Genomic DNA, 12,677 nt, shown 5'->3' with positions numbered 1-12,677 from the left:
GTATAGCATACATAATTTGAAAATATTGGAAGTTGAAGTCCATGCATCTTTTAACTGTCAAAGCTGAGAAACACTGTTCTAGAAACAAGGAAACATGATCATAGAGTATGAATTGAAATCTCAGATTTGAATTTTTGTTCAAAAGTGCTCTAGAAACATTAAAAGAGTTTTCTATCTTTTGGGTTGGCTGGTTAGTTAGTTTACTTTATTTACTTTATGGCCCATGGGCCATATCAAAGTGCAGAGTTCCAAACATAAATTATTACTAAAATCTGATAAAAACAATTGAAAATGAAATTGGAATAAAATACAATTTAAAATGAGATTGGGATAAAATACAACAATATATGGATAAATAAAAGATGATAAAATTATATTTCAGTGTCACCCCTACAATCTACCACAATCAGTCCCACATATGCCGATCTCAACCAAATTGTTTTGTGAAGGGACAGTGTGAAAAAGGGCTTATTTTTTAATCTTACTCAAATACTGAAATAATGAAATAATGAAAATGAAGCATGCTTATAGCAGATCTACAGAAACTAAAATAATTCTGCCCATGATTTCAGTTGTCTACCAAAGACATGACTACATCACAATCCAGTGACAGGAAACTTCCACTTTCATTTCCATTTTTGATCCATATAGTGCTCAGGAGAAAGTGTCCTAAACATAGGCCATGATTAGCAGAATATAAACAATAATTATTTTATTGAAATGATTTTGCATTGTGATTCTATATTTTTAACCCTCAGTGAACTCTCAAAAATCCAGGTAGCAGAAATGGCTAATTGAAAATGGTTGTGAATGATTATAGTAAAATCAATAGCTGGAAAGTAGAGCTGCTTTTCATAATTTCTCCCCAGCCAATGAAAGGATTTGAGATTGCCTATAAATGCATCCGACAATTGGTTCTTTTGAGGATACTGCAAGACAACAGTATCCAATGGGTTTAGACAGGGGTGTCCAAACTTGGGGACTTTAAGACTTGTGGACTTCAACTCCCAGAATTCCCCAGCCAGCCATGCTGGCTGGGGAATTCTGGGAGTTGAAATCCACAAGTCTTAAAGTTCCCAAGTTTGGACACCCCTGGGTTTAGATCTCCGAGAGATAAGGGAACAGCCATCTTGCGCAAAACATGGTTGGCACCTTTAAGAGCTCTACATTCACATACTTCCTTTTCTGATCACTTTTAGAAATTGCTTGTTAACTACCTGTTAGCAATTAAGAACTTTTGGATCAACTTGAGTTCCCTTCAGTGCTTTAAATACAAATTTAAGGACTTATTAAATATTTTAATATTTTAATAAACAGCAAAAGGGTAATTAGAACTTTGATTTTGTAAAGTTATAAATGGACTAAGGGCCAAATAGATTTGAAATAAAATTTTGAATAGTCACTAAATGAACTGTTGTAAGTCGAGGACCACCTGTATTTCTTTATATATTTCTTTCCCCCCTTTTTAAAACCATATTATTTTTTTCATTTTTCTGTTTTTTTCTGCACCTTATTTTTATTTTTTGATTTTGTATTAGTTTTATCTTTGCAACCGTAATTTTTAATAAAATTATTTAAAAACAGAAATTCAAGTCAAGTAGCAAAAGTGCAATGCTTAGAAATAATTGCTGTAGTCCTGGCAACTGACAACGTTCTAATTTCAACAATATTTCAGTTCAAAGCAAATTAATCCACCACAAAAGATCTGCAATTCTGAATATACTTATCGTAGGAATAAATGAGTCTGTCAGGTTTATTTTTGTTCAATTTCACATATTTTTCAAAATTAAATTCAGCTTTACCACCACCACCCCACTTCTACACAATTTTTCTATTACAGTTTGCATTAGAATCATGCATTTTTCCTGTTTATTCTAATTTACATTTTTAATTGTAGTTTATCTAAAACCTTTCCTCAAAGACAGTTGCTCCCACCCATTCACTGGTCCATTCAGGACATCCAATATATCACAAACGTTTTGTTTCAAAGAGTATTCTGCCTTAGAGTTTACTACAAACATTAGTGATTTTATGTTAAGAAAACAGAATAGAATCCTGGAAACTAAAATAAGAACCTCCAGTTCTCATTTATTAATGAATTCATTATGACACATAACATTGTTAAACATTTTGAATATATTTTTCCTAGGCTCTTTGCAGCTTGAACTGAGCTGCCATTAATGAAATATAGCAAATTGTTAATGAACTCCTCTCTATCCATCTCCTCTTCATTATATTATATCTGGCATTGCTTTGCTACATTTCCATTCTCCTCTCAATCGCTTACACTTCTATTTTTTTAATGCTTTAATTTCATAATTAAATTTAATTTCCTAAAATATGTTAGAACAGAAGGAGAAGTTTGTCAGATTGAGCTATAGATATATCAACCTCTGGCTGTCCAGATGTTTGAAAATCTCACAAGTTAGGCCGGAAAGCAATACTGCCATACTATTCCTTAGCAACTGGTTTTGGAAAGATGGCAAATCTGTTTCTAGAGATTTGTATATGTGATGATGTGAGATAGCATCAAGCTTTTCATGGCTGATACTAGTTGGATGTAAACATGCAATGAGTCAAGGATGAAGAACCTCTAATGAATATATTAATTAGAACAATTAGGAAAGCAATTAAAATAAATAATTATCCAATATAAAAAGCAAATACTATTAATAATGACTTCCTGGTGTAATTATCTTTCTCACCATACATGGTGCAATATCATGAAGGCCACCCACATTTGCACAAGATGAAAGGTGTACCACCTGCACCTTATTACTGCAATAATGATTCTTTTTTTCTGCCTTCCTCTAGCTATCTCTCACAGCTGTCGAGATATCCTGACATAAGACTGACCTATTACAACAATAAAGCATAGGTGCCAACCACTTTTCTTTGAGAAGTGAATGGCTACGAGTCCATTATGACATAAAGATGTGAGGAAACAAGCAGGATTTGAACTTTGGGGCAAGATATATCTATCCTTCCTGCCCCCTCCTTCCATACACCTATCAATAGTTGCTCTTTACAGTAAGTCTAAAAGAAGTATTATAGCTGCTTGTTATTAAGGGCCTTTCTAATATCTGCAATGGGAAAAAATGTAATAACTGTGTCTGTGAATATTTGCCTTGGATGTTTTAGTGCAAGAATTTGTTTGAGTAAAGGCTAATAGCCCTGAACCTCTTAACAATTAATCTGTGAAATTACCTTTTAAAGTCAATCAAATGGATGACCATCACCTAATTTACTGGTAGCAAATGCCGTAGCTTAATTATGATTACCTACAGAACTTTTTCCTTTTAGCAATTAAAAAGGTTTTTAAAATACCTTTCTCCGTATCTTTTATACACATTATACTTTCTTCATCTAGGATGCAGGAACTGGGTATGTCTAGTTTAATAGAAAGAAGGACTAGGGGAGACATGATAGCAGTGTTCCAATATCTCAGGGGTTGCCACAAAGAAGAGGGAGTAAAAACTATTTTCCAAGGCAACTGAGGGTAGAACAAGAAGCAATGGGTGGAAACTAATCAAGGAGAGAAGCAACTTAGAACTGAGGAGAAACTTCCTGACAGTTAGAACAATTAATCAGTGGAACAGCTTGCCTCCAGAAGTTGTGAATGCCCCAACACTGGAAGTCTTTAAGAAGATGTTGGATAGCCATTTGTCTGAAACGGTATAGGATTTCCTGCCTAGGCAGGGGGTTGGACTAGAAGACCTCCAAGGTCCCTTCCAACTCTGCTATTGTATTGTATCTACCTTCTTTCTGAAAGACAAATGTTGTAGCCTTTCTTTATAGAAAGCCTAGCATCCTAATTACTCTGATGTCCTTGTTTAACATTTTTAAAAATTATTTTCAATTATGTGGTTAAGAGGAAGCGACATACAGATAGTTCTCAACTTACAACAGTTCATTTAGTTACTGTTCAAAGGTACAATGGCACTGAAAAATGTGACTTATGACCGTTTTTCATAGTTACAACCTTTGCAACATTCCCATGATCATGTGATCAAAATTCAGATGCTTGGCAACTGACTCATATTTATGACAGTTGCACCATCCCAGGTTCACGTAATCACCTTTTGCATCCTTCTGACAAGAAAAGTCAATGGGGAATCCAGATTCACTTAACAACCAGGTTACTCACTTATCAACTGCAGTGATTCACAACTGTGACAAGAAAAGTCCTAAAATGGGACAAAAGTGAGACACTTAACAAATGTCTCATTTAGCAACAGAAGTTTTGGGCTCAATTGTGATCGTAAGTCGAGGACTACCTGAACTGTCTAGTTTTCTTCTACTTACTGAGAAAACAGTTTCATTGTAAAGCAGATTTATATATTAAAACACAAACTTTGTACCCTTGCCTGCCATCTGTGTAGCATTTCATCCATAGAGCTCAAAAATGACATAATATATCAAACTTTGGGGGTTGTAGCAAATGTTCATAGATTGCATGGAAATAAATTTGGAATCTGTTTATCAGGTATTCTCTCTATATTTTATTTTAAGGTACAAGTCTTCTAAACTTGCTGCCTTCAGTGTATTCTACAACATTTATGTTTCTAATGCAGGAGAATTTCTGCTACACAGCAGGGTTTCAATTTGCTGCTGTTGTTATGATTACTACTATTACAATGTACATCGTATCCTAAATGTAGGTGATGTATCTACAAAGTAAATGACTGTAAAATAGCCAGACAGTTTTTCTTACTTTTTAAATATACTGATCAAAGTTATTTTTGTATATTGGGAAAGAGAAGACTGAACCATATTTCCCACCCTTTAAAAGTACTTTCTTAATACTTCAAATAATTTAAATGTAGTTTTCTCATAATGATATTGAAGATCACCAAAACATTATGTGCATTTCTTTCTGGTATTACTTAGCAACACAAATACTATTTTTATTTCAAATAATTTTTGAAAATGTTGTTTTTCAGCTTTTCTATATCATTGAAAATATATACCTAAAATATGGGTGGCATATTGCTTACTTTACCCTTCTTTGGATGAATTCTTCTAAACATATCTGATCACATTTTATTTTATTGCATATAAAATTTCTGTCTATATAGAAAATGTATGTGTATAATATACCAAATATCTGTATATAACATTATAAAACTGAGTAGTTCCATAGAGGGGCAAATAAGCAACATGTTGGCAATTCCAAACCCTAAATCAATAGGTAAATGAGACTTTTTATTTATTCATAACATTTGTTGAGTTATCCACAGTTTCCTAAACTTGTAAAAGATTTTTTAAAAATTGGTAACAGAATTAAAGAATTAAATATAAACATAATATCAACTCACCTGACCAAATTAGTAGATAATTAATATAAAGTAGAATTTAAAGTAATATAAAAGCAGCCTCCAAACCAGAAAGCAAATATAATAATGAATCAACAACCTAAAATATACTAAGGAAATAATTAGAAACTCAGAAAGAAAGAAAAAGCATTATCTGGTGTTAAAAACAAGCAAGTAAACAAACCTCAAAATCTAACCACTAAGCAAGGCAAGTTATACTATAAAAAGAGTATAGATTAGATGATACCAAAAAACCTCAGGTGAAATTCAGAAGTCTGTGATATAAATTTGTGCACACTCATGTGGGATACAAATATCCACATAAAAAGTCCCAAGTGAGATGCTTTTCTAAATTAAGATTAATTGTATTAAAATGGACCTCTTTATCCCACACCTTACAACCACAAACCACATCACAGATATGATCCTCACATGTAAGGCCACATGCAGTTTCTATACATTCTCCTCTTTTTATCAGTATATACTTATTTCCCAACTGTATCCCAATTTACAGCCCCAACTGTAATGTATTTCTTGAGAGGGCAGAGTAGCCCTACTGGATAATTTCCAGAGGGGTAATTTTCAGAGGGCTGATTTGCACATCAACTCAACTGAAGGAACCTTCCTCATATTGCTGTTGATATTAGGTGAAGTCAAGTCACACAACACACCATAGTATTCAGTCTGCATACAGCACAAGCAGCATCTCACTGGCGATGCAATCAACCTGTGATGAGTAGCATGCATCTTAAATCCACTGTACCAGTGAGGGCATCTTTTTCTGGATTAATCTGGAGTACAACCTATGGATGTAGTTGGATTTCTGAAATATCTGCCTGAACAACTGCCCAGAGCACACAATTCATGTTCTATCCCTTATTTATTGTATTGGAGAAAGAGAGGGGAAAAAACACCTCTTCCTCTCCTTCTCTGGCCGCAGTTTCATTAGGTGCCTAACGGAAACTGAAGCGAAAGAACACCCGAGTTAAACTCAACGAGAGGTTGGGGACTATAAACCCAGGTCTCCCCTGCATCCATAGGCGCCCAGCTTTTCTCACACTCCCCTGTAATTACAGTCACAACCCAGGCAAAGACACGCATCGCCAGTAACAGGAGAGGTTTCCCCAGCTGCACTGGCGTTTGCGAGAGGAGAAGGACTAGACAAGGCGCGGGGGGCGGGCGGGCGAGTGGGAAGGAGGCGGGAAAAAGAGAGAACAGGCTCTGTTGGGTGGAATACTAATCAGGCAGGTTCCCTTTCTGCAGCGAGCCGGCTTCCTCCTCTGCAGAAAACGCGCCACAGACAGACTTTGAGAAGCTCCGCTGCAAGCCGCCGCTCAACTGAGGGGGAAGCACCTCAGGGCGTGCAGAAGGAACTTCGAGGCGCGCGTCTCCTCTGTCTTTCCCGCCCGGCTGCCGCGCTCCTGCCCTTTCATGGCTTTCGGTAGGCAGCTTTCGGGGCGCCTTGTTTTTCCCAGCGGCCGCCGCTCTTTCCAAGCGGCTTCGGCGTCGCCCTCCAACTTTCAAGGTACGCGCCGAGCCGCCGAGTCCTGGCGCGTCTCTCCAACGCATCCCTGAATTGAAGGCGAGCGCAGCGGCGAGGGAAAGAGAGCGGATCCTCTTTGTGCCCCCTCCTCCTCCTCCCTTCCTCCGACACCCGCGGGGCCACAGCGGCGAGCGCGCGGCGCCCATGGCAGCGCCGTTTGGAGCGCTAACTTCTCTCCGCCTGCCCCCTCTGCTCCCCGAAGAAGTGCTTCCCGGCTTCTTCGCAGCCGACGGATCCAAGCAGCAGCAGCAGCAGCAGCAAAACCCGGGGAGCGGAGGCTTGTGAACGAACGCCCGCGGGGTCCATCTCTTCTCGGGCGCCCTGACAGGGAGGTTGGTGTGGAGCTCGCCCGCCCGCCCGCCGGCTCTGCTTCGCACCCTCTGGTTGGCAGCTTGGCACGAACCAATGCAGATGCAGCCCGGGTTTTAGCTGGGCTATTTCAGACAGCCGGGGAAGCTCCGTTTGCTTTGGCTGCTGCTGTTGCAGCAGCAGCTGCTTCCACCTGCGCCTCCTTGGTTATTCCATCAGCGGGCTTTCCATTCCTGGCATTTCTTGGTCTTGATTGCCAACTGATCGCCTTCGGCTGCTGCTCTCCCCGGGTGTCATGCAGTCCCTCATTTCCCCTGTGACCAAGGCGATTCTGGTGGCTTTGTTCATCTTCGCCATCCTCCTCATCCTATATGTGATTCTCTGGTACATCTGCCGAGATGTGGATTGCGATCATGGGATCTGATTGCGGATGCTGGGCAAAGGCTTAACAGGCGACTTCTCACTGCCTTCTGGAACTGAGAAGAAGAAGCGACTGGCTGGGGGAGAACCAGAGGAAGGTGGAGGACGAAGGGGGGTGGTAGCAAAAAAAGGCGAGAAAGACAACCAAGTATTTCTGGGGGTCCTAGAGGGAGAACTACAGCCGAAGTGAGCGAGAGTGACCTTCAGGGATCAGGATGACCTGGTGAGTCTCTCCTTTTCAAATGGAAAGGAAAAGAAACAAAACTTCTTATATGTGATTAAGTACAGAAAAATAAAAGACAAATATTAGTTTATTTGGTCTGTTAGAAAGTACTGCAGCATAGGGCACTTTGGAGTATGGTGTTCCCTATGTATCCACAATCACCTACAACCTCCCCCCCCTCCCCATCTGTTTGCTTAAGAATATGGCAAGGTTTTGTCTTTTACCTTATTTGTGTTTTCCATACGGTTTTTAAACCTAAAGAAAATGCAAAATAGTTCCTGCTGCCACTTGCAACTCTGGATCTCAACCCGAATACAATGACATTAAATAAGAAATGTGACTCTAACAAGAAAGGTAGATATCTTAGCAAAACAAAAAGCTTCCCATTGTGGTCATGTTTTTTTATTTAAAATCTCCTTTTAAAATTCCAGAATCAATGTATGTGTGACTGAAAAGGTGCAAGGCTGTTATCAAGGACTGTTAGAGTGTCTTCACAGCCCCTAAATTGGTATGCAGAAGGTAACTGCACTGCTAAACAGACCATAAAGCTAAGTCCATTTGGCAGAAAGAACAAAACACTTTGTGAATTCAAAAGGCAGAAGGTCAGTTGAAAATTATATCTTCTGCACTCAAGATTCAAGTGTAACAGGAACTCCCCCCCCCCCCCCCATGGTTTATGGTATAAGTATTATGGAATAATTCTCCTACTCTTGCTTTGCATATGTACTTTTAAAAGCCTGTTGAAGGGTCTTGGGATGGAGGAGGGGGCATAAGAGTTTTCTGTTTGTTTCTTTTCCTTTTAATAGTCCAAAGAGTTGAAACTATCTGTTTTTTAAAAATCTATACTTTCACATACTATTGTAGTAGATGAAAATCATTTCATTAAAATATATTTGGAGTTTTGCTATCAAATTCAACGGGAGGTGAATAAAACAGGGTTTTCAAACTGCAAAGTCAAAGAATATATATCCTTCAATAGCGAAAATATTGGAAACACATTGAAAGTGCATCTTTCCATAAGCATGAAAGAAAGATCATGAGAATTAATATAAGGGGAAGTAATTGTGATAGCAGTAGATTGTCATGACCCAGTCTCTCATATAAGAGGTGTGAGGTGAAAATATAAGATACAGGAAATAATCAAGGCAGGTATGAAATGAAATGGTGTGTACTTGGGGGATGGGAAAAAGCCATAAAATATCATGCTGAATTAACAGAACAGAGTTTAAGAACCAGAGCATATATTCTAGGAATATACCTAATTTATGTATGTCCAGTGTGAAACAGATACTGTTTCTTGCACAGCATATCTGTTAATTAAAGAGACATCTTGGGAGTCAAAAGGAGAAATTGGTTGTTTTTCAAATTCCCAAAGGTCAAAGTGTAACTATTGTGATCTGATGTTGTTGGATGTGATTATCTAAAAGTGATTTACCTCTAGAATCCCTGTTTATATAGCCTTGAGAAATGGAAGAATTGGGAAATATGCTTTTATGAAATAAGTCATTAAATATTGCTCCATATTATGTCATAGTTTTTTTTAGTTGGATGGTTGGATCAGTTCTGACATTATTGGTAATATATTGTGCTAAATAATATGGTTGCAGCAGCAATGTCATCAGTGTTTACATGCCTGGCAACTTCACTGCTGAATCTGTTTGTTTATCCTTTCCCTCTTTCCACTGAAATGCCTGCTGCTCAAGACTATGAGCATGTGGAAGGTCACAAGCAGATGTTTAGCACAACTACAGCATCTTTTGTGAAAACCAGTTTTTCCCAGTTACACAAATCCTTCTGCCTGAATGTTATCAAGAATAATACATAGTTATAATGACAACAGAAACATCATCCAATGTCTTTATAAGACCTTCCAAGTGTTAGGCATGCAATTCCCAGAAGTGTTCTGCATATATCCACCTGGAAATGTACAGACGTTATTCAATACAAGAGCATTTTATATTGTACAGTTCTTGTTCCTCCTAAGTGAGGATTCCAAAGACAATTTTCTAATGGATTTTGCCACTGGCATTGTAAGATAAGAGAAAATTATATGGAAAAGCTAACATCTGCCATCACTCAGTTTAACTATTCATAGATTACCTCCATTTTTCCCAGGCATTATTATCATTTACAAACTAATACTTGGTTATTTTTTGTGTTTTTTTAATAAATTCATAGACATGACACATGATCAGGCAGTCTCAAATTTGCACAGGGTGTGAAATTCTGTTTTCATGCATATATCTTATTACTTCAGTACTAGGTAAGCTTCTTCTTAAATTTCTTCTACAACATAATATATTAAGGATTAAAAAGATAACTCACACATCAAGCTATTTTTCAATTTTGGACTTCACCAATGAAATTGTTTTTTAAGATAAAAATACATAATTCTAAAATATTTACCTTGATATAATCCCAGGATAAAGCAGTACGACATATTAAAGGAAAATCTATTTTTATAGTGCAATCATTCATATATATATATATATATATATATATATATATATATATATATATATATATATATATATATATATATATATATATACACATATACACATATACATACACATACACACACACACACACACACACACACACACACATATATATATATATAATGTATTTGTGTTACAACCCCTGGTATGCCCAAATATGTGTGTGTGTGTGTGTGTGTGTGTGTGTATGTATGTATGTATGTATGTATGTATGTATGTATGTATGTATGTATATATATATATATATATATATATATATATATATATATATATATATATATATATATATATAATGTATTTGTGTTACAACCCCTGGTATGCCCAAATATGGGAGTGTGTGTGTGTGTGTGTGTGTGTGTGTGTGTATGTATGTGTGTGTGTGTGTGTGTGTGTATATATATATATATATATATATATATATATATATATATATATATATATATATATATATATATATATACATACATACATACATACATACATACATATATATATATATGAAAAAAGCATTTGGCATTAATTGGGGCTTATACCCAGATAAGGTTGCATTGCAATCCTAAGAATCCTATTTTGTGCACGTTTGCATAAAAATAAAGCCACTAGACTTCATGGCACTTAATTCTGAGTAAACATGCGTAAGTGTTTACTACTATTGTTATTATAAACCATTCTGCCAATTGTTTCAGTATTAGAGAATTTTTAAAGAAATAAGTAAACTAGGTTTTATAAACATATCCTAATTCAGAACTGTATAAAGCTTTTTGCTCTTAAGGATCCATCTTGAATGTGCATATATATCAGATTAAGTTTTCTGCTTTTATTATGTATCTTTTAGAAAAATAAAAGAAACGATGTGAATTTGTGTTTAAGCAAAATGTAAGCAGGATTGCAACTGCTGTTATTTGAGAACTACTTTGGAACTTTTAATGTATCCCTAGGAAAAGATAACTTTCTTGTATATTCTTGAAGTTATGAATTGAAGTTGCAAACCCAATTTTTATCTTTAATACAGAAAAGTACCAGTGTGAGATAAAAGCATGTTGTTTAGAATATTCTCTTTTGCACTTCAATTGATCTTTGTACAAAGCAGGGTTAATAAGAGTAGATATCTATCAAGTAGTTACATAACTTTTGCAACAGTAAAGTATCTTGTACCAGAAACCACCTAAGATGATACCTGAATCTTTCTAGTTCCTGATTTTCCCCAGGAATGTCATAAATATAGGACTATAGCATAGGAAATTGAAAAATGAAGCAATAAAGTAATTTGTGTAGTTTATCAAATAATATTGCTAGACATTTATCAATCTACACCCTGATGTCTTCCTAATGTATTTGACAAGGAGTTAAAGTTCAACACATATGCTGTTCAGATATTGTTGTAGACAGCTGGTTTAATCTTATTTTCAGAGCTGTACTGAAAAAAAGAAATAAAATCATTTTATTTATGATCCTTTGAGTTTTGAGGAAAAGTGACATTTAAAAGAATATTGGTGATGTTCTTTTCTAGTCCTAGACTATCAGCCATTACCTATAATTATGATTTTCTTAGAGACATTGTGATTTCTCTCTTGACAGGCTCTATTATGACTTTAAGAGCTGCATACTTCTTGGGTATTCCTTTTTTTTCCCTACATGCCAAGGGACAGGAAGAATCAAGCTGAATTCCATCTCGCTATAAAGCTATTAAATATGCAGAACTAGAAATTTATTTTCCTAGAGTCAACTTTATTAACATACTTTCTTACTTACCTTCTTATCTAAGTAGCTTATTGCTACTTCAATCAAAACCAACATCAGGCCTGGTTAAAGATCCAGGTCTTAATAGACTTTCTAATGCCAAAAGGGAATGGCTATTTAATGTTGAGGGAGCAGCTATAGAGAGTGCACTCACTGAGCAAAAATATACAGACAGCTGCCATACTTGATCTTACTGGATGAGTAGGTGTTGTTGGAAGGTATATTTTGCAGTATATATTGGAATTACTGGTACATAGAAAACACTTAGAAAACTTTAAACAATGTAAAATGTAAAGGAAACCATTAAATAATCTTTTTATTTGATAATATGCAATTGTATGATCAGAACTTATATATCTTCTCTGAAACACGCCTGCAGGAATGATTAAAATGCTTAAATAAAAAACAAAGTAAATTATTCAAGTTGTTAGCATTTGAAACCAATGAAATCACCCATTTTGGATTAGTAAGCAGTTTCTTACTTACCTACTTATCTAAATATGTAATGATTCAAGAGTAGAAACGGGTGAGGAACATTTAGTGCTAGTGTAGAATAGCATTGATGGGATATTGATAATTTATAAAAGTGGACTATTTCCAATTCTAGTTACTAGCTGCATACTTCG

This window comes from Natrix helvetica (genome assembly GCF_964273705.1).
Source record: "Natrix helvetica genome assembly, chromosome: 3".
NCBI classification, from domain to species: Eukaryota; Metazoa; Chordata; class Lepidosauria; order Squamata; family Natricidae; genus Natrix; species Natrix helvetica.
This window is presented reverse-complemented; position numbering follows the sequence as displayed.